At 39.4% G+C, this 22,572-nt stretch overlaps 1 long non-coding RNA gene across 1 annotated transcript; it reads left to right on the top strand.

Annotated features, from left to right (window-relative positions):
• Positions 1 to 3,573: 3,573 nt before the first annotated feature.
• On the top strand, positions 3,574 to 19,857 carry LOC134298891 (uncharacterized). Its single transcript, XR_010006006.1, has 3 exons — positions 3,574 to 5,247; positions 9,241 to 9,291; positions 15,037 to 19,857. It is a non-coding gene; the product is annotated as an uncharacterized LOC134298891 (long non-coding RNA).
• Positions 19,858 to 22,572: the final 2,715 nt, after the last annotated feature.

Genomic DNA, 22,572 nt, shown 5'->3' with positions numbered 1-22,572 from the left:
AAATGTAAGTCCTAGACCTGGTTTCACACACTGTGTGGCTCATCAGGCAATAGCTTCATTACTGCTCAAAGATATATTGTGATTCAGGTTGTCAGCTGACTTTTCATCCCAGACCTTGGTTGAGCTGCAAATGCTGTACTCTCAGCAAGGAATTTTTATTCTTGCTTCTTTACCTGATCCAGGAAGTTAATTAGTCAAGGAAGCCTGCAGTGCATGAAAATACAGGGACATTCTGGCTCAGTGCTGCTAGGCTCTCATTAAAATTACATATGATATTTTTTTAAAAAGCATTTTGCTATCCTGAGTATTTATATTTACCAGCAATCAATAGTTTGGGTTGTCATGTTTCTTTTCTGATACCTGACTTCTGCTGAAAAGAAGCCTTTCATTCATGTTAATATAATCTGCAGAACTTTTAATGTGGGCCGACAACATTCAGAGTTTCATGTGCAATGATGCTCAAACTTCTTGCTAGCCTGCAAGGCAAACATCAAGAAGAACAGCCAGCATATTTAGGACTCTCATTCCCAAAGTCATTACAAGGCCATTCTTGCTTTATGTTACTATTTTGCTGCCAGATTATGAATGAAACTCAGTGCCCCATCTCACTCTACCTTGCTCAATATCCCATCACAATCATTATAATTCAGAGGGTCAGGAGAACTACCCAAGCAGAAAAACGTCTGCAAGTCATTGCAGGGAGTAGAGTCCATTGAACTCAATAGAACTTATTTATAAATATGCTTAAGGCTAGGTTGAATGCCTCATTATTAGACAGCAATGTATTATCATTCTAAACAATATGTGCAGTTAACTTAGACATATTTTACAGACATCTTCAATAACATACTAGTGTACTACAGTAGGTCCTTGATATTCACTGAAGTTTGGTTTCAGAACACCCCATGGATACTAATATGCATGAATGCCCCATGGATAGCAAAATCCAAGTCCCATTATATACAATGGCATAGTAAAATTGTGTTCCTTGTATAAAATGCCATAAAATGCCAGCTTACCTGTCCAAACGTGTCTCCCGCTATGACCCATCACAGAATCTAAGATCTTCCGGGGAGGCCCTGCTCTCGGTCCCGTCAGCCTCACAGGTGCGGCTGGCGAGGATGAGGGACAGGGCCTTCTCAGTGGTGGCCCCCCACCTATGGAACGCCCTCCCAAATGAAATTAGACAGGCTCCCTCCCTCCTGTCTTTCCGAAAGAGAACAAAAACGTGGTTATGGGACCAGGCATTTGAGCTTGAGTAGCAGCAAAAATGAGATATGAATATATGACCTACTGACAGACCCCACCTGGACATGAAAAATGCCTTAAATGTATATTTAAATGTATAATTATGCATATTTTTTTAATGTATACTCTTAATTTTATTGTAATTTTTAATCTTGATGGATTTTTAAATCTGATGTAAACTGTTTTTGATGTGTAAGCTGCCCTGAGTCCCCTGATGGGTGAGAAGGGCAGGGTAGAAGTGATGTAATAAATAAATAAAATAAACAAGGTTTGCCTTTTCAAGTTTAATTAAAGAGGACTATTTTCAAGCCAAGGGTAGTTGACTCTCTGGATAACAGACTATGGATCTCATTATATGAGAAAATTTCAGCATCCTAAGTTGCTTTCTTCCCAGTTGAGCCACAGAGTCCCATGCCACCCATCAGACGATGCAGACTCACTTTCATTGGGGCTGTGGGGCTCAACCAGAGTGAAAGCAGCATAAAATGTCTGGCAACATGGGCACCTCCATTAGGAGCAGTAGGGCTAGCACATGGGGAAGCCACACAGTGATGCTTCCCCACATGTGATGGGGAAGCTTCACTCCAGTGAGACAGGGCACAGGGTGCAAGGATTGCCTCACTGCCCTGCCAATTCACCATGGCTGGCGAATCAGAATCTGGACCTCATCAATGTGATGAGGTCCTATATAGTTTTTTTTTAAAAGCAAGATGAAGAAAGGAAGGAGAGAGTGAATGAGGGTAGAAGAAAGGAAGGAAGGGTTTCTCATTACTCTGTTCAATTCTTTCTTTTATCTAGTTGCACTAAGTAAGTTACTACATTGTAAAAAAAAGTCATATTATAATTTTTATCACTAATCAAGCTCTAGCATGTGAAGGAACAATCCAATGTGCTAGAACCCTTCTCTAAAATAAGTTCCATTATTTTAAGTCATTAACCTCCATTGATTAAAGTTTGTTTATCCACACATTACCCACACTGGGCCCCTGGTGGCACAGTGTGTTAAAGCGCTGAGCTGCTGAACTTGCGGACTGAAAGGTCCCAGGTTCAAATCCCGGGAGCAGAATGAGCACCCGCTGCTAGCCCCAGCTCCTGCCAACCCAGCAGTTCGAAAACATGCAAATGTGAGTAGATCAATAGGTACCGCTCCGGCGGGAAGGTAACGGCATTCCATGCAGTCATGCTGGCCACATGACCTGGAGATGTCTATGGACAACCCCGGCTCTTCAGCTTAGAAATGGAGATGAGCACCAACCCCCAGAGTCGGTCACGACTGGACTTAACATCAGGGGAAACCTTTACCTTTTTTACCCACAGATTAATATTTAGCAAAGCTAGTGTAGTTAATTGCTGGAGGCTCTAAGATAAGATGCATATAAAAGATTAATAATTCCAAATATTTCACCTTTACAGAGTATCTAATTTCTGTACCTGTGTGTATGTTTGGAGGGAAGAGACCTATTGCCAAGGCAGAATGAGAGGGAAAATATCAGCAAGCTTCTTCTCTCCTCCCTTTACCATGTTAGATTTCCAGCATCAGAGAAGAACTGATGCTGGAAGTTTCTTCTTGGAATGAGAAAAAAGTTCTGAGGTCAGATGTGTTTTGCCAATGCTGGAGCTCTCTTGCTCTCTCTCTCTCTCTCTCTCTCTCTCTCTCTCTCTCTCTTTCTCAAGGTAAGATCTTCTCTACTTTATTGCCTCTGGCATGTCTTTTTCCCAAGTACAAAAGCAGCCTTGAAAGACAAGCTTGAGCTGCTTTATGAGAAACAGATTTGAAAGCAAAGAATCAATTTCAGACATACTGTACCCCCAGACAAAGGTAAGTATACAGCCTACAGAATCAAAAGAAACTCTATATTTTATGTGCAACTAAAGTGCTACAAGGGCTTTACCAACAAGAACTTTTCAAAATTATGGTCAAAATATTGTTTTGGACTCTGCACCATTTTAGGTCTCTTTTAGTCCTCTCTGTTCTTTTTTTCTCTGCAGGCAAGTGACTCCTTTAAAAAAAATTAGACAGGATTTTGACTTTCTATATGTTTTATGTCAGAAGTTGTTTTTAATGGGATGAGCTATTTTAAAATTACTGATAGACCTCCACATCTGTGGTCTCTCTAGGACTCTAGATCTTGAGCATGACTCTACTATCAACTTCTGTGGGAAACTAGTTGTGTCCGAAGGTGATGCTCATCCCTATTTCTAAGCTAAAGAGCCAGCGTTGTCTGTAGACACCTCCAAGGTCACCATTACCTTCCCGCCAGAGCAGTACCTATTGATATACTCACATTTGGACATTTTCAAACTGCTAGGTTGGCAGAAGCTGGGACTAACAGCAGGGGCTCACCCTGCTCCCCAGATTCAAACTGCCAATCTTTCAGACGGCAAGTTCACCAGCTCAGCGGTTTAACCCACTGCACCACTGTGAGCTCCCTATATATATATATCATTAAGATGGTGAAGACTGTATTATGTAATATGAGACTTAAATTACATATGTGTACTTTTCTAGAAACCTGACCATATTATTGTGCTTGTGGACATAGAGATTCATATTTATAGTGGTTTTTATATTTACAGTGGTTTTTCCCTCACCGTCTAATGCACATGCAGATACTGCACAAATTCTACACACTACATGAGAAAATTCAGAGTAAATAGAGAAATACCAATGAAAATAGATATTGATTTCATATACACTTATTAAAAACTAGCTGCATATTATATTCTTCAAGAAATAAATTTGAGGATATTGGGCACATTGTCATTAAAGAACATTCTAACACAGCAAAAATAGACACGAGCAAAAGGATTTACCACTCTTGAACTGGAACAATCACACATTTATCTAATTTATATTCAGTGATATACAATGATCTAAGCATGACTTCTATTTTGATTTTACATCTTTATGCTATTGCTGTAAAATAGTTTTTATATTTTTGCTGCTGTTTTATGCCATGTAATTTGAAATCTTGCAAATCACATTGATAAAGCAAACTACAGACTGTATCAGTTGGGTGCATTCATTAAGGCAAAACAATATAATCATATTGAAATGACCCCCCAAAAAAGTCCTGGTGCTTTGTGCATTTACACTAATAAATATAGGCAATACACTCATTGAGTTCTTGTCTTCATTGTTTAATGCTTGTTTGCAAAAATCTAGATCCTTTTGCCAGAGTTCCATGGTGAATCTTCCAATGGACACAAATATTTAATTCAAGGGTGTTGTTGATTGTGTCTAATGTCAATGAAGAAGCACATCATGGATTTCTGAGCCTGCTGGGCCTGCAAGTTGGCATGAGATTTTAAGTCCTGAAACTAAGCAGTCTCTGTCTCCAACAATTAGTAGTGAAGGCCACATTCCAGAGAGGGGTCCAGATGCTGCTGACAAGCCTATCTCTAGGAAAGCAAGTTCAGAGCATGCACTCCCAGGTGGCAAGGTTAATGAGCTGTGTTTTTGTAAACTTCATGTTGCTGAACAGACTTGGCAAAAGTCATAGTGCTTGTTAAAGAAAAAGCCATTATCAGATATTCAGGGAAGACAGCATGATTTCATGGCTGTATTAGAGAAACCAGTGGCAATTTCAAGCAGTCTTGTCAATGTTTGAAGCAACATCTCTTTCCAAGTCTTAGCTAAGCCTGCTAAGGGAAATCTAGGTCCATGTCTTAATTTGTTCATGTTCCATGCTTTCAAGTTTGAGTAATTATTCTTGGATTTGTGTATCTTGGGTTTTTTTTAAAAAAAATTCTTGTGCTGGATGCCCTGTTGTTTTGGGTTTCTGAGACTACTTTTGTATCTTGAATCTTATGAACTATTTCCTACATTAAGACTTTGATTTTCTTTTTTTACTATTTTTGCTGAACTGCTTTTTATATCCTCTTCAATAAAGTGCTTTGCTGATTTACCTTGGACTGAAGTGTGGTGGTTATGTACAGGGGTGCTTCCCACCCTGGAGTACAAAAGGTATGATCTTTGTGAAGACTACAGCAAGAAAGGTAAATGTTAAACTCTCCCTACTCCTGGTGTGATTGTGATAATTAAAACCCTCTATTGTTGTCCCAATGTTTATAAAAGTATATGATTATGTGCTGATCCAAAAATGTGCATATACTAATAGGATGAATATAAGCATATTCACATGTGCATATATACAGATCAGTGTATAATGGAGGGAATAAAAAAAAACTTCTGCCAGATTTCTCCCTTCCCTTGTTATTTATTAAGCCTCTGTTTAACACTATACAGTGTAAAATAAAGCATTTCAGAGAGTTCAAATGGCTCCCCTTTCATACTTCTTATCAATCCACTGTGCCTCTGTTTGACAGCTCAATCAGCTAATCAGCTGTTTCAGGCTTTTAAAAGGGGATGGAGATCCACTTGAACAGTCTTCACAGGGACGGAGGGAAGGAAAACACATGTTTTCTGGCATGCAGGCTCACACAGACATGCAAAGATATGCATCTTTCAGCCAGAAGTGGAATAAAAGGGGACCTTTTATCCCACATCTTCCCTCCTTTGAAGCTTCTCCTTTAAACGATCAAGTACACTTGGAGGCTTTCCATCCCAGGACAGCTGACTATCCCCCTCAAATGGCAATTTCAATCATCCAATCCCTCAGGAGGAAGAGGGTTCTCACGGGTGGGGTCCCATTGAGGTGGTGTGGGGGAGAAGGAAGAACGGTCACTTACAACCCAGGGAGAAGCGCAACAGAGTTCTTGCGACTCTGGAGAGGAATAGGTGTGGTAGTCTTCAGGACAGACCCCCCAGCCTTAAGGTCCTGCTTCTGAATGCCAGATCCGTCAATAGTAAGACAGCTATCATCCAAGATTTGATCCTGGATGAGGGGGCGGATCTGGCATGTATTACCGAGACATGGTTGGATGAACTGGGTGGGGTGAATCTCACCCAGCTGTGCCCACCGGGTTTCGGGGTTCATCAGCAGGCCAGGGTTGGGGGGCAGGGAGGAGGAGTCACGGTGATCTTCCGGCAGTCCATCGCCCTGATCAGATGCGCCGTTCTGCAATCTACGAGGTTTGAGTGTGTCCTGCTGAAGGTGGGAGCCCGAGACAGCTTGGGGATTCTGCTGGTGTACCGTCCACCCCACGACCCAGCAGTCTCCCTGTCCGAGCTAGCAGAAGTGGTCTCTAATGCTCATAGTTTTGGGAGACTTTAACATCCATGCCGAGACCACATTAACAGGTGCAGCTCAGGATTTCATGGTTGCCATGACGACCATGGGGCTGACTCAAGTTATATCTAGGCCCACACATCAGGCGGGACACACGTTGGACCTTGTCTTCATTGTGGACGGTGGGACAGTCAGAGTGGAAGAGCAAAATATCCTTCCATTGTCATGGTCTGACCATCATCTGATCTGTTTAAATTTCGCCGTGCCTTCTAACCTCCGCAGGGGTGGTGGACCCACTAATATGGTCCGACCCAGGAGGCTGATGGATCCGGATGGACTCCTGAGGTCTCTTGGGATCTTCCTGTTCTGGAGACTGGCGATCCTGTCGATGTCCTGGCTGATTGCTATAATAGTGAGCTGACAAGGGCACTGGACACGATCGCTCCCGAACGTCCCCTCTCGCTACGTAGAGCCACGTCAACTCCTTGATTCACTGAGGAGCTGGCCATGATGAAGCGTGAGAGGAGGGGACTAGAGTGCATCTGGAGGAAATCTCAGGATGTGTCCGACCAAGCACGGGCTAAAGCCGCTATTAAGGCTTACTCCGTGGCTCTGCGAGCAGCCAGGAAAGCTTTCACGACTGCCCGCATAGCGTCTGCGGCCAATAGGCCATCGGAGTTGTTTCGAGTTGTTGGGGAGCTCCTGTGGCCTCCTGAGACCCAGGAGCTTCCCGATTATTTGGCAACTCGGTGCAGCGGGTTCGCGCACCATTTCGCAGGCAAAGTTGCTCAGATACGTCGTGAGTTGGACTCCAGCTTAACTGTGGTTTCAGCGGAGGTAACCGAGGCACCTGTCTGTTCGATCTTGTGGAATTCTTTCCGACTTGTTCTTCCTGATGACGTGGAGGGGATTCTTGGGTCTGTGAGGGTGACCACTTGCGCTCTGGACCCTTGTCCTTCTTGGCTGGTTAAGCTGGCCAAAGATGGGTTGTTGGAGTGGTTTGTGGCTATAATAAATGCCTCATTGGGTCAGGGGTCATTTCCATCCTGTTTTAAGCAAGCGGTGGTAAAACCGCTATTAAAAAAGACCTCGTTAGACCCATCGGTTTGTGACAACTACAGACCAATCTCCAACCTCCCATTTCTGGGCAAGGTTCTGGAGTGGGTGGTTGCCACGCAGCTCCAGGGGTTTCTCAATGACACCGATTTTCTGGACTGCTCGCAGTCCGGCTTCAGGTCTGGGTACAGCACCGAGACGGCTCTGGTCGCCTTGGTGGATGACCTCCGCAGGGAACTGGACAGGGGGTGTGTGACCCTTCTGGTTCTCCTGGATATCTCAGCGGCTTTCGATACCATCAACCATGGTATCCTTCTGGGGCGGCTCTCTGGGATGGGGCTTGGTGGCACGGTTTTGCAGTGGCTCCAGTCCTTCCTAGAGGGCCGCTCCCAGATGGTGAAACTGGGGGACACCTGCTCAGACCCCTGGCCATTGACTTGTGGGGTTCCGCAGGGGCCTATCTTATCCCCCATGCTATTTAACATCTACATGAAACCACTGGGAGAGGTCATCCGGAGTTTTGGAGGGTGTTGCCATCTCTACGCAGATGACATGCAAATCCACTACTCGTTCCCATCTGATTCCAAGGAAGCCCCTCGGATGCTGAACCAGTGCCTGGCCGCTGTGGCGGACTGGATGAGGAGGAACAAGCTGAGAATCAATCCCGACAAGACAGAGGCCCTCCTGGTCAGTCGTGTGTCGGATCGGGGTATTGGGTGGCAACCTGTGCTGGACGGGGTTGCACTCCCCCTGAAATCACAGGTCCGCAGTTTGGGGGCCATCCTGGATTCAGCGTTGACGCTTGAAGCACAGGTGTCGGCGGTGGCCTGGAGGGCCTTTGCACAACTCAAACTTGTGCGCCAACTGCGACCATACCTCGTGAAGTCTGACCTGACCACGGTGGTCCATGCCTTAGTTACCTCTAGACTGGACTACTGTAATGCACTCTACGTGGGGCTTCCCTTGAAGACGGTCTGGAAGTTACAATTGGTCCAACGTTCGGCTGCCAGATTAATAACGGGGGCAAGTTACAGGGAGAGATCCACTCCCTTGTTTAAGGAGCTCCACTGGCTACCGTTCATCTTCCAGTCCCAATTCAAGGTGCAGACCATCATCTATAAAGCCCTAAACGGTTTGGGACCCACCTACCTCCGTGACCGTATCTTCTACCATAAACCTGCCCGATCTTTACGATCATCCGGGGAGGCCCTTTTATCACCACTGTCTATATCTCAGGCCCGCCTTGTGAGTACAAGGGAGAGGGCCTTTTCTGCTGTGGCCCCCCGACTATGGAATTCACTACCCACTGAAATCAGGCAAGCTCCCACTCTGTTAGCTTTTAGGAAAGACTTGAAAACATGGCTTTTCCGCTGTGCTTTCGGTGAGTAATTTCTGTTATATATTTCTGTGTTACTCCCCCCCCCCCAACATCTATCCTCTAGACTGGCCCACTTTCATGTGTCCCTGTCCACAGTGGAGTACTCCTCTGTCCCTCTTCCTCTGTCCCTCTCACTCCGAGTTTTATCTTGGTATTCATGCGGCCTACCCCTGTTTTACTGTTTCTTTGGTTTTTTGATGTAATGTATATTATCATTTATTGTATTGCTTTTAATTGTGTTATGGTATGCTGTTTTTATATTTTATCATATTGTATTGCTCTGGGCATGGTCCCATGTTAGCCGCCCCGAGTCCCCGTTGGGGAGATGGTGGCGAGGTATAAATAAAGTTTTATTATTATTATTATTATTATTATTATTATTATTATTATTATTATTATTATTAATACGTTGCTATTGTTTTCCAGTGACATCATCTAGCCACTCCCCATTTTGAAATGGAAGTTCTTGTGATTAAGGTACTGTATGGATGAGGCCTGCATGGTTCAAAACATACAAGCCATTCATTCACTCTTTGAAATTGCCAGGCAGACTATGAAATAATTCTATGTGAAACTTTGGAAGTCCATATTTACTCAGTATAGAGAGGACTGAGCTAGATGGGTCAATATTATGAATCAGGATGAAGGCAGTTCCATGTAGGCATTAAAATGAAATTCAAAGACAACTCAAGGTTAGGGTGCCCACAAAACATACACACATCCAGCCACAAATAGTGTATTTTTAAAAACTCACCAGAAATTCTGGTGAGGCACTAGTATTAGTAATTTGACATTTCTCTGTCCTTAAGATTGCAGTCTATATAAGAAATGGCACATAAAAAAAAAGGAATGGCAGTGGTGGTGGTGGGAATTAAATGCAATATATTCTTTCTCTCAGAGACCAGAGCAACAATAATTGGAACATATAGGGAGAGCCTATCACCAGTTGCTAGGGCAAGAAAGGACAGAACTGTGCCTAGCTGTTCTTCCCTCCCCCAGAGGACAGAACATTTAAGCGTTATTACCATTTTTTGGTTTCCTAACACAAATCAATGGGGAAAAATTGACGATCCCAACTCCCAAAACCTGAATCAAATTTGGGCTCAAGGTTAGAATGGTTTGAGTCTGGATCAGTTGGGACTAAATTAGTCTCCAAACTGAATTGAGGCTTCAATACATAGCTTTAATTATTTATAGGTTTTGACAACTTGATGAAGAAAGCATTTCTTTTTAATAAAGTGGCCTCATTTGGAATGTAAAGCATAAATTTTAATGACACACACTTAGATAATTGTCACGCCAGCCATATTGTTTAACAGTTTTTATACAAGTGCTATCCTGCTTGATTACTTGAAACCAAAGGGGCCTGTCATAAAAGCAAAGTATTAAAAAAACTAGGTTTCTTTGGGTTTTTTAAAAATAATCATATTGTTCTACAAGTACAGGTATCCTAAAAATATTTTGTACCATTTCAAGCACGTGTGCCAAATTAAACATACTAATTCTTGTAGATATACTTTAATTAGGTGTCTGTCTTTAAAGCTGTTTTGTTTAGGAATGGCCTCTTTGTGATATCTTTACTATTTGAAAGGTGAACTGGCTGTGCAGGGAACAGATCGAAAACTATATAGTTGAATCAAACAATAATTTATTAACTAACAAGAAATTTATTTATTTATTTACATCATTTCTACCCCGCCCTTCTCACCCATAGGGACTCAGGGCAGCTTACAACAGTCGGCAAATTTCATTGCCCCAAAGAAACATTCAATAAACAGTGGCAGTTCAATAAAACAATAACAATACCAAAATCAATTAAAAGCTATATTAACTCTATTAAAACATCTGCTAACTTTTTTTGTGTACGCCTTGATTCAACCATATCACCTCAGATATTTATTCCTCAAACGCTTGAGTACACAGCCATGTCTTGACTGCTTTCCTAAAAATTTTAGACTTTCTCTACTCCTGTGTCTCACTACAAAGTCTTTATGAGGAAAGGTAATGTTTTTGAGAGATAGACACAGTTCTGGCTGAACTGAGGCTCTTGAATCTTTATTTCTTCTATTGTCTCTTTCTTGTGTGATGTTCAACTATCTCTAAGATTGTCTCAATATTTCACTCTGACAGGACTTGAATACAACTCATACAGCTCCGGCTGGACATGCTATTTTGTAGACTTTCCGGCCTTCCTCTCTCTTCACCTTCCAGTCACCAAAAAGGCTGACTCCTCCAACAAACAGAAGTGCCTTGCCTGAGGCTTCACCCTTGAGGGGATTCTTAAAGGGGCAGGACAATGGAGGCTTCAAAGGGAAAGACTGAACCCCCCCCCCCCACACACACACACACACAAAATACTGATTCCTCTAACTACAAAGGGCTGAAATAGGGGAAACAATGAGAGTTCTTGCAGAGGCATGACAACAAAAGTGTTTTTTAAAAAAATCATTTTGATAGATTTATGTCCATTTATTTCTTTGCATTTTGTGCTCTTTATATGTGGAATACAGATCACAAAATCCAGAACCCTTCTGGTGGTTGGGGGAAGTTGCGGGGCATCTGGAAAACCAGGAGGAAACTGTCTCCGCACCAACTAGGATGAAATAGCAGTTGTTATTTTTCCAGATCTCCAGTGAGAATGACAGAGATCCAGGAGGGCAACAGTTGCTCTTTTTATCCTGGCTGGAGCTGAATCACCCTCCACTAAATAACCAAAAAACAATGCATCTGCATTACGAAGGAAGCTTGAGCTGACATGAGCATTTTACGGGAATGTAGTGGCTACTTCATTGTAAAACAAATTGAAGACATATGTATAACTGTAGATTTTGCATACATATGTGACCCAATGGATTCTGGTCAATTCCAATGGGGCATGATATACCTTATGTCCAAACATACCAGATAGATATGCAAATAAATCAAGCATTTTTCAGATTATATAGTTGTCCTCCCATATCCATGTCTTTTAAATCTGTCATTCAAACATAATTTGTTGTATTTAGGATGAGCAAAACAGGGTTGCTTTTGATTTTATGAATGTAACTAGAATTTTAAAAAGCAAATAAACAAACCTGAAACAAAATATAAACTATTGTTAGCTGCATATTAACATAGCTATACTGTTGGAGTTGTTATTTATTGTAGTACAATGATGTTTCCTTTCCAGTTTGGCCTTATGCTTTTCAGCATATCAGACCAATGTACTGACCAGGTAGAATTATTTATAATAGTATGCTAGTAGAAGTTTTACAGTTTTTCACCTCACATTGAATTAGAAAGTATGTTTTAAAGGACACACTCCACACTCTCAGTTTTAAAACAATATATAAAACTACATACACAAATTATGTTCACAAGTTCAGTCACAAATACAAAACCTGGACAAACTCGATGGAAAATAGGCATTATTCATACATAATTCAGACACATTTGTCTCCTTTTCTCAACAACTCCTTTCTGATTTAGTATAAACATGTCTAAATTCCTCTCTTAATAATTTTCAACACTTTGATAAGGAATCCTTTTAAATGGTATTTTACTGTTTTACATTTACTTGTACGAACAATGATTAGATTTACAGCTTTATCAGTAAGAACATCTGTCCTATGAACTGCAAGGGGTGTTCTGACATTGTAGTAATTATCTTCTATCAAGATGTGGTCATATAGTGCTTGTAGTTTAATCAAATCTGTGTCATGCCATTGACATATAAATTCCAAGTCCTAGAAAAAAAAATGATTGCTTTAGATAGCTGTGACTGTCACTACCCCATATCTATGTTTCAGGCAAAGGCTAAAGGAGAAATGATTAGCCAATCTGTCTGTTTTTAATAATGATAGCTGAACAGGCTGTACATTGCAGTGTTCCACAGAGATTCTTTTGTTATTGGCTGATATTGGATTAGGCATAGGCCAGGTAGTTTTAGTCCAAGTGGAACCTGGAATGCATTTTACTTAATTCTATAAATTTTACACATGCAAAATAGTGGACACTATGGCCTACCTGTCGTATCTTTAGTCATAGTGGAGCAGCCACAGATCATGGCAAATCTAGGAGTGCCTGGCAGGGGGAAGCTGTTGCTCCATGTCCTACATTGCCTGGCTTCCCCCTTGCCCCATCCCATGGGGGGAAGCGTCCACTGCTTGGCTCCCCTATTAATATCTATGCAAAACAGGAAGCCTTCTGTGTCACCACAGCAGTGGTATATGCCACTTCTGCTTCAGTTTTGCTACAGAGCTCTGCTAGAAGTCGATGTACATCGTGGAATGGGGGCTGACAGGCTCCATGGCAAAACTGAAAAGGAACTGTCATATGCCACCAAATTTTAGCCAGTCTGATGAGGTTGTAAGATTTGAAGAGAAGTGAAAGCGGGGCTCATTTTTCCCCAGACTCACCTGGACAGTCTAATCATTGTGAATATCACAACCCCAATACTAAATGTGTTATGTGTACAGATTGGCTGTAGTCATTTGTGTCAAAAGTTAATTTATATATTTCAAAATACATATTTGTCTTTATGACAATGCTAATGTGTTCTGACTTCATGGTAAGAGCCAATTAGTAAAGCAGCTGACTTATTTTGAAGAGAAGAAAATAGTGAAGGGCTATGCAAACTAAGCATATCTTCATGGGATGTTATATCGCTATTCAAATATTCTGAAATCCTAATAAAATAAATACAAAGATGGGCAGCACATTAATCTACCCTTCTTTGTCTTCATTTCTCCTCCTCACCATGCAGAGAGGATACTTCCTGATTGTGTAGATCAGTGGTTCTCAACCTGTAGGTCCCCAGATATTTTGGCCTTCAACTCCCAGAAATCCTAACAGCTGGTAAATTAACTGGGATATCTGGGAGTTGTAGGCCAAAACACCTGGGGACCCACAAGTTGAGAACCACTGGTGTAGGTAAATCTTCTGGATATTTCCCCCATGTATGAAGAACAATGAAACTATAACAGAAGATAGCAGGGTTCATATATGCTCAGTCTTCATCTTTATCTACTTTGCCTTTTAGCTCAATAGACTACTATATTCATATATTTGTGTTCAGTTTTTTGACATTAATGATAAAACAAAGGCCACCATGCTCTTAGTGTCATGGACAAGTATATGTCAATGCAGAGACTGATATTTTCTTCATTCCTCTGTATTAACTGAAGCAGGAGGAATTATTGTCACAGTGAAATAGTGTTTCTTAAAGGTGGTGAAATGGGATCTGTAGTATACATCCACCTGAGGAACCTGTATGTTATCACAGTTATGGAGGAAAAGGAAATAAATAAACAAACAATGTATATTGTTTCTGAAATTAAGTTTAATCCATGCATTTGGGTTTTTTCTTCATGTACATCTAATATGTACTCGAGCTATTTGGCAGATTTATTGTCAAAAAACACACTTTGTTTCCTAAGATTCCATTTGTACTGCCCAATAAAAGGGAAGATGCAGTCAAGATGCAAAGGAATTGTTAAATCAGTTGTTGGATAAGTCACTACACTACTTTGTAAAAACTGTCTGGCTGTTGGGAAGGCGGCTACAGTTTTCTGTTGAAAGAATGACTGGCTAGACAACAAAAGCACCTTTTTTGTTTATTGCAAATGCTCACTGATCTGAAAATGCCTCTCAATAGTATAAAAGATATAGAAAAGGAAAAGTAGCTCCTTCTTCTGTGGTCATCTGTACAGAGTGTACGTCCCTCCATGAATTTGGGTTGAAAAACTTCTATACTATTAAACTCATTTTTCCTGTTTTTCCTCCTTTTCTCCCTTTGTTCTTGTGTGTGTGTGTGTGTGTGTGTGTGTGTGTGTGTGTGTGTGTGTGTGAGAGAGAGAGAGAGAGAGAGAGAGAAAGATCAAGAGAGATCGTAGGCTATTCCTGTGTGATTGGCCATGGCTATTGCATTTTGCAGAAATAATGGTTGCTTATTTATGAACTGAGAGTAAAAAATCAGTTTGTTTCCACTCGAAAATACACTGTCAGCTGTAAGTTTTATGTGTATGTGAATCTTTTATGTTTCCTCACTAATTTAAGTGTTTTATGTTATGTTCTGAAAGTGTTTGGGAGAATCATCCCTGTGGGTTTATTTACCATGCTCTAAAGCACAGGTTGCCTGCCATTCTCAGCAGACTGTGAAATCCAATTAATTGCATCATATGAATCTATGTTGTTTGTTGCAATAGCAACAGTAGGAGAGCAACTCTTATTTTTTTTTTACAGAAACTACTTTCGGCTCTTGTTCTATAGTCTTCAGTGTCTCACAGAAGAACACATTATATATTATTTCATAAGATTAATTGTTCTGGAGGAAATGTGATGAAGAAATTGGAGTAAGGAGGACATCAAAAAACGAAGAACCAAAATGTGGATTGGCTCCATACATGCTGGTTTTATTTGGCTGTAACACTGAACTATGGCATAGCATAATGCAAATAGTGTTTAATTTGACCAGTTCTGCATTTTCAATCTGGTTTATGAGAAGGAATTCAAAATATTTGGATCAAATGTTAACATGATGTGTTAATATGCTTGAATCCGGGTGAAGAACAGGCTTAAGGAAGCAAGCCATAATCAGATAATGATTTGTGATCCTGACACTTCTCTAAATGACAGCAAAGTTTATTATGATGCTGGTCATACACATAACAGAAAGCTTCCAATATCTTCCTTGTGGGTTGTGGATGTTATGGGAATATGCTTAAACACAGTTTAGCTGACCAATAAGAAACAGTTCACAGAAATAAATAATTCTAGTTTAATATATTTGAGGTTTATAAGCTTCTTCATATGCATCTGCACTGATATGGTTCCATATTAAATAATACCTCTTGTGCTATCTTGTATCATTCTTTAGATGTAACCTCCATGTTGCCCATGCCAGTTTTAATTCATTTAGACCTTCCTTAATGAATTAATTTTTGTACATTTGAATAGCAAGAACACATATATTGTTAGTCTTGACAGCTTCCTTACTTTGGAAACACACCAGAATGTATGCCTGAAATTCTTTCAGAAGCATTGTCAAACATCCAGGGACTCAGTTTTGTAAGTGTTGGCAAGACTTCAGTCAGGAATGAGATCTTTTTATATAATTCTAATCCACTTTTAAGGAAAATATCAACATGACATATGTATTTATCTGAAATATAGTGAATACCATTCAAGCAAGCATGGAAATGCAAACTATAGGAGTAAAATCAAGCCAAAAGTGTTTTTATTTTTAAAGTCTTAAAATGATTTGCTTATCACTTTTTATTGCAGTCAGTGACTGTTGATGAATATCCAGTATCAATGAATACAATGTTTCAATACTCATTACAAAATTAGGGAGCGCCAGTGAGTAATTTCTTAAGTGTTTCTAAAATATTGTAAGTATTTGTTTCGTTACTATAAGGAAAGTAACGAATTGTTTGTTGCTGTTTTGTTAAGTTGCACGTGGTGGGGAGGGAGGTCTTCTGGGGCTCCTTTCTCACTCATTTTTGAGCTATTGGGGTGAAACTTGCTACAATGGTGGAACACTAAATAGAAACTGAACATATTAAAAACTATAAGATCCTCAAGAATGTGTGTATCCCTCTGCATTAAAAGAGTATTGAATGGCTTATAGAATTAGAGTTCAATTTCTAACAAATTTCTTTAGCCACCTCTATGTATGCTGAAGTCTTAGTTTTTCCTCCCTCTGTATCAAATCATCCTATCCTTTTTAAGGAACCTGAAATTCACATAGGCAATATGCAACAGATATTAGATTTTTTTTCTTATGTTATTTTTGCAACTTACCCTTCTCATGGCTAATGTACTTATAAGTAACAGCCAGAAATTATTTTATTTAAGTGTTTAAAACTTTCAATACTCTGATTTCTTTCTTAGAAAAACAAGTTGCACAACAGCTACCAATCACTTGCACTAATGATACTTTTCTCATAAGGGCAACATTGGATAAGCATTTAAGGCGCATCATGTTGTTTTAGGTTTTCCAATAATTTCATTTTATGTCAAACATTATGATTTTTTCCAGGCTACTACTGACCTGAAGGTTCTTCAAATATAGCACCACATCATAAAACAATAGTGGGTTACCAATTCCAAATAATAAAAGATTTGTTTTATGCCTTTTATGGACTTATCACTCCTTTAATCAAGAGTATATTTATGCCTGAACCAGAAAATGCACAGTTGGTTGGCAACTCAAATATGCCAGACACTTCACTGTCTATGTTACCACTGCATTTTCTGTGAATAATGTGGCTTAGATTTGTCTTTCTTGATAAAGATGGGCAGTCACCAAAAGAAATTGAAAGAGTACATATGGTTGCATGCAGATTGAACTGGCAGCAAGCCAATTTCCTAGCTGGTCTATCAAGCCTGGAAGCAGCATGTATATATGAATGCTTGCTCTGCTTCCAGAAAATGAGAAGACAAACATGGATCTTAATTAGAGTTAGAGATTTTTTTTCTGGCTTGCTTTCTATGACACCCATATTTCTGCAGTACTAGGTTTTGGTCAATTCACTTTCTATATTTATATGGAAATACTTTCCAAAAATCTACACAAATATTTGCATGTCTTTTTGTGTATGGATATTGTATCCATATGCATATTTGTGCATGATGTTCCATTGTATCTCCTTTTGGCAAGTATATTTTTCAATATATGCTGCCTAATATATTCTCCCAAATCCCTATATTTTTATAAAAGTTTTTCTAAAACATCAACATATATGCACACTGTTATTGGAGAACTGAATCACATAGTTTGAAGATGTGCTAACCCAAAAGATAATTGGTTTTCTATTGATATATTACTTGGGATGAGTATAAACAGGCTCTTATACCAGACCTCTAAAACATGATGAGCAACATAAAGGAAATGATTCTAACTTCTGACAGGTAGAGAGAATGGTTGTCTCCCAAAAAGAGCTCTTTTGTGTAGCTAAAGGCATCTCATTTCTGCAAATGCCTGGAAGCAGAATTAAAACATAGATTCTGCATAAGTAATTAATATGGTGTCACAGTATTCAGCAATACACAAGTTCTTCTCATAACATTTATTCACAAATAAGTTCCATTCAACAAAGTTTCCCAAGAACATTAATTACAAGTTCCTTCTTGTATTGAGTATGTATAGGAGATTAATGGTGAATAGCTGATTAATTTTTCCTAGATAGTCTCTCTTAGATCATAATCATACTTGAAAGCCACATCACGTTCAGTGCGAGTTACGTCCAAAAGTGTTTAGGATGATAGCCGTTATTATCCCAAAGTCATTTTCTGTCTGTGGATGGAGGAAATTACAAATTCCCTACCATTTTTATTTCTATTTTTTTTTAAATTGCAAGACAACATTCCTTTGTTATTTAAAGTGCAATATTGACCAAGAAGCAATAAAATGGATTGAACCTGCAGACACAGATTTCAACAAGAGGAAGAAGACTGGTGTTGCAACTATATTTGATTATGTAAAGGAGAAGAATGTGAAAAGACAATACAGTAAACACTATATTATGTGTTAAGTGTTCTAAATTAAATACTATTATCTTCAGTTAAAAGGGTCACATATAAAATAATGGGATGGGGGAATCATGACTGGAGACCATGAATACCCATCCACTGTCAGTCAGCGTAGAAAAGATTAGGAAATCTTCTATCATGGTATGCTCCCTCTTAAGTATACAAGATGTTTACTATGCCTTCCGCTTTAAACTGTAGAATGGTAATTCTAGATAAAATGTGTTGTATGAATGCAAGAAATGAAGAGATTAAGAATGTTATTGCACGAGGCATATAACCCATGTTGGGGGATCCCTAACCATGAATGGAAAAATGTATTTTCTCATGAAATCATCTTAAACTCACTGTGATTTGTGAAATTGCAGATTTCTCACAGAAAAAGGGGGCGCATGGACAAAGACAAGGAATGCATGTGTTGAGAGGAGTTACACCCCAGTCGCTATGGTAGTTAAAAGTGTACTGAGCTTTCTCAAAATACTTCCACAAAGGTTTGCTGTGATAACAACAGGAGCTATCCAGCCATACTCCAATCTAAAGCAAGATTGATTGGCAATGCCAGAACCCATTTTAGTAATTTTGTGTGATAATGTCCTGACAGAGCCGGTCCAACAATGAGGCGAATTAAGCGGTCGCTTTGGGCGCAAAATATACGGGGGCACAGTCGAGACTGCTTTTTCTGTTTATTTGTTGTAAAACATGATGTTTTGGTGCTTAATTTGTAAAATCTTAATGTAATTTGATGTTTAATAGGCTTTTCCTTAATCCCCCCTTATTATCCAACATTTTCACTTATCCAACACTTTTATTTTTCAGTAATTGGTTTGGAGGGGGGGCGCCAAAACCAACACTTGAAAAATACCTAGGGCCAGCTCTGTGTCCTGACCTAAAATACTTGGTGCCTTCTAGCATTTGTTAACCAATTAACAAATCGAGCAGTCAATTCATCATAAACATTGGCAACAGGAAACTACTGTTTTTAAAAATGATGTTCACATTTTCTTGCATGCTTATTTCATGCAAGACAGTATGCTAAAGTCAGTTATTTCTACTGGCTAATACTCTTCAATAACAGATCATCTAGCCTGAACCAAGGGATGCTTTTCCTTAAAGCCATGAATATAGAATCTTCTGATCTAGTGTCTGCTTCACATAATAAGCTGCTATAAGTATACAAAAGACAGTTTGCAAACAAAACTTTTTATTGCTCGGAGGAATCCCTATGGTAACCGAGGCTTCCAGATATCCACTTGCCAGCCTTCATCTCATGTGCCTCTTGTTCAAAAGGAGCTTTCTTCTTTCATAAATGCATGTTTTCCTGTTACCTAACTAGTTAGAGTCAAGGCTGACTGTGAGAGAGGGATGTGGTACTCGAAGCATTAGTGGAAACAAGCAATCTCTTGCTAATTATCCTTAACTGATTCTAAATGGCAACACTGTCATGGCACAGCAAGCAGCAAAGGGGGAGAAATGGGCTGACTTTGCTATATGCAAGAATGAAAAGTAACTCCAATAAAAGCAATTTTGCTGTAATTTTAAGAGTATTACTGGTAAAACTGTATATCTTGTACTGCTTGTGCTTCTTATTCTTGAGCAGAAAGAATATACTGACCTGAGTGGTGGCCCACCATTCCCAGCACACCACATTTCAGATAAATCCCAAGGTTCCCCTGGCATTATGATGGTAATGAATTCCAGCAAGGGTACTCCAATGGAGGGTGGAATACGCTAGGTTGGAGGGTGTAAAACACACAGCTTACTGATGCTAATGTGAAAGCAACATGTCCTAATACTCACCATAGCTATCTTCTTCCGGGTATATGTTGTTCTCCATTTTTGCACTGATGAACTGCCTACATAAAATTCAGAAATACAGTTAGGTGGTTGTGTAGGAGCCAAATTGATTGTTTTAATGCTTGCTTCTAAGTTAAGGAATGAAACAATCTGAACTCTGACTCCCTCCCCTTTATTTCTGGGGTTAAATTTGCTTCAGGTGTTATTCAGTGTAATTATATCTGATCTAGCCTTAATCTTCCACTAAACCTTCAGCTTCCCTCCCCCCCCCCCCCCCCCCCCGCTTTGACTCTCTTCACTATTAGCAATGCGGGTTCTACAAGAATGATACTTCCCACTGATACTGGCAATTGCCTTATAGTGATATTAGTATGCCAAATACAAAGACCAGGGAGAAGAAAAAATGAAGGGCACAATCCTTTTATTTTGGTGACACCACAGAGATCAGCGATGGACATTCTATTTCCCCTTTGGGGAAAAATCATTTTCCCAGAAGCTCAGATATATTTTATCCCAAATCTACTCATCCAGATTGGAAACTGCTACCCTTCTCCCATGGGACCAATTTTGCCTCGGGTGTTACAACATGATGGGATGTTGGTGAATCTTCAAGATCCCAATTCTGATTGATTCCTATAGCTACAACCAGAGGAGAACAAATCTGAGCAGAAGTAAGTATTATAAGAAGTTTGGGAGGAGACAGTGGGAGAGAAGAAAGGCTGGATCTGGAAAACTTTTTAAAACCTGATATTAAAATTCAAGCTAGGGAATAATTGACTGTGATCAGTATTATATACCTTTAGATTTGTATTTCTAAAAAATAGCCAAAAGCAATTTGAAATTATTTGAGAATAAATATGAGCTAGTTTGGAAAAAGATAAAGAGAAAATTAGAGAAGAACAAACATAGATTATCATTGATGGATAGAATAGCTGCAATCAAAATGAGTGTACTTCTTAAACTTATATATTCATTCCAAAATATAACAATTTTAAATGCCAAAAATTTTGAAATATGGGGAAAAGACTTAATGAAGTTTGTATGGTAAAGTAGAAGACCTAGAGTAAAATGGAAAATTTTTGCAGGGTAGTGGAATTAATATGGCTTAAAGACTTGATAAATTTACAAAATGAATTATTATTGCAAGTGGATGGATTTAATAAAAGCTATGGTTGGCATGGGTTCTTGGGTTACAATAAAGCTAAATCAAACAAAATTTTCCATCACCATAGAAGAGCATTACACAGCATCTGGAAAAAAGTTAAAACAAGATTTTAGATTAAAATACACAATGATTATCACCACATGAAGCTTGAACAAGAACTGAAACACAGTGTCTGAAAGGATAATTATGATATAAAGTCATATTGATAAAAGATAAAGGCTCTATAAGACTAAAAACTAGAGAAGAATTAGAAAAAGAAAGGTGTCAAAGTGTAGTGGTTCTTATACAGAAAACTACTACACTTTGGCCAACATAGAACTTTAAAATGGATAGTAAACAAGAAGGATTACAATCGGTAGAAACTGAACAGTATAAATTAATATGTGATAAGGGGATAATGACCATTTCCATAATATATAATTTTTGTTACAGAAAGAACAAGAGTTAGAACCAATAAAATAGTTGTAGTCTGGCAAGCATCAGAGGATTTTTCTGAATGTTTAGAGGATGGGGAGGATGATGGATTTCAAAGTGAGGAGTCTGTGACTGATCAGATGGAATTGCAGGGAGACGAGGCTGATGTTTTGGATTCTTCAGCTCACTCCCAGAAAACGGGGAAATGAAAGTACCCGTTTCATTGAGAAAGGCCTTAGGAAAACGAGTTTTCAAGGGAGAATAGATTAAACCTGAGAACACAAGGTGTGAAAAGCTGGCAAACCAGATTTTCTCAGAGGGTTCAAGATAAGACCCAGAGATCTAGATGTGTGAGGCATGATGTCATGGGTGGCTTGGAGAGCTTAAATTAAGTGGTTTTCTTTCAGGTCTTTCAGATGAAACAACGTTGCTAAAGGATCAGTCTCCTGTTTATGATTCCAATTTCATGACTACTGTATTGTCAAGATTCCTGTTTCATGTTCCTGTTTATACTGATGTATCTTTGAAGAATTTACCTTGGAGAAATTCCTGTTATCATGTTCATGGATATACCTTTGGATTAAATCTGTGATTTTAGATTCATTGGTTTTGTGTTTTAACCTGGCAGTTTTGGATTACTGTTATTGAACTCTGGGTTCTTTTGTGCATTGCTTTTTATATCTTTACTGACTCTTTTGGATTTTCCCCTTTTTTTCCATTTTATATATTTTCTTTAATAAACATCCTTTTATTGACTTACTGGACTCTGGTGTCTGTTGCGTGAAAGGGTGGTCCAGTGCTAGAGTGCAACAAAAATAATATATGCTGACTGGAGCAAAAAATGCTGGATGTGTAAAAGTGGTACACTCTATCAT

The sequence above is a fragment of the Anolis carolinensis genome, chromosome 4, assembly GCF_035594765.1.
Source record: "Anolis carolinensis isolate JA03-04 chromosome 4, rAnoCar3.1.pri, whole genome shotgun sequence".
NCBI lineage: Eukaryota > Metazoa > Chordata > Lepidosauria > Squamata > Dactyloidae > Anolis > Anolis carolinensis.
This window is presented reverse-complemented; position numbering and strand designations above follow the sequence as displayed.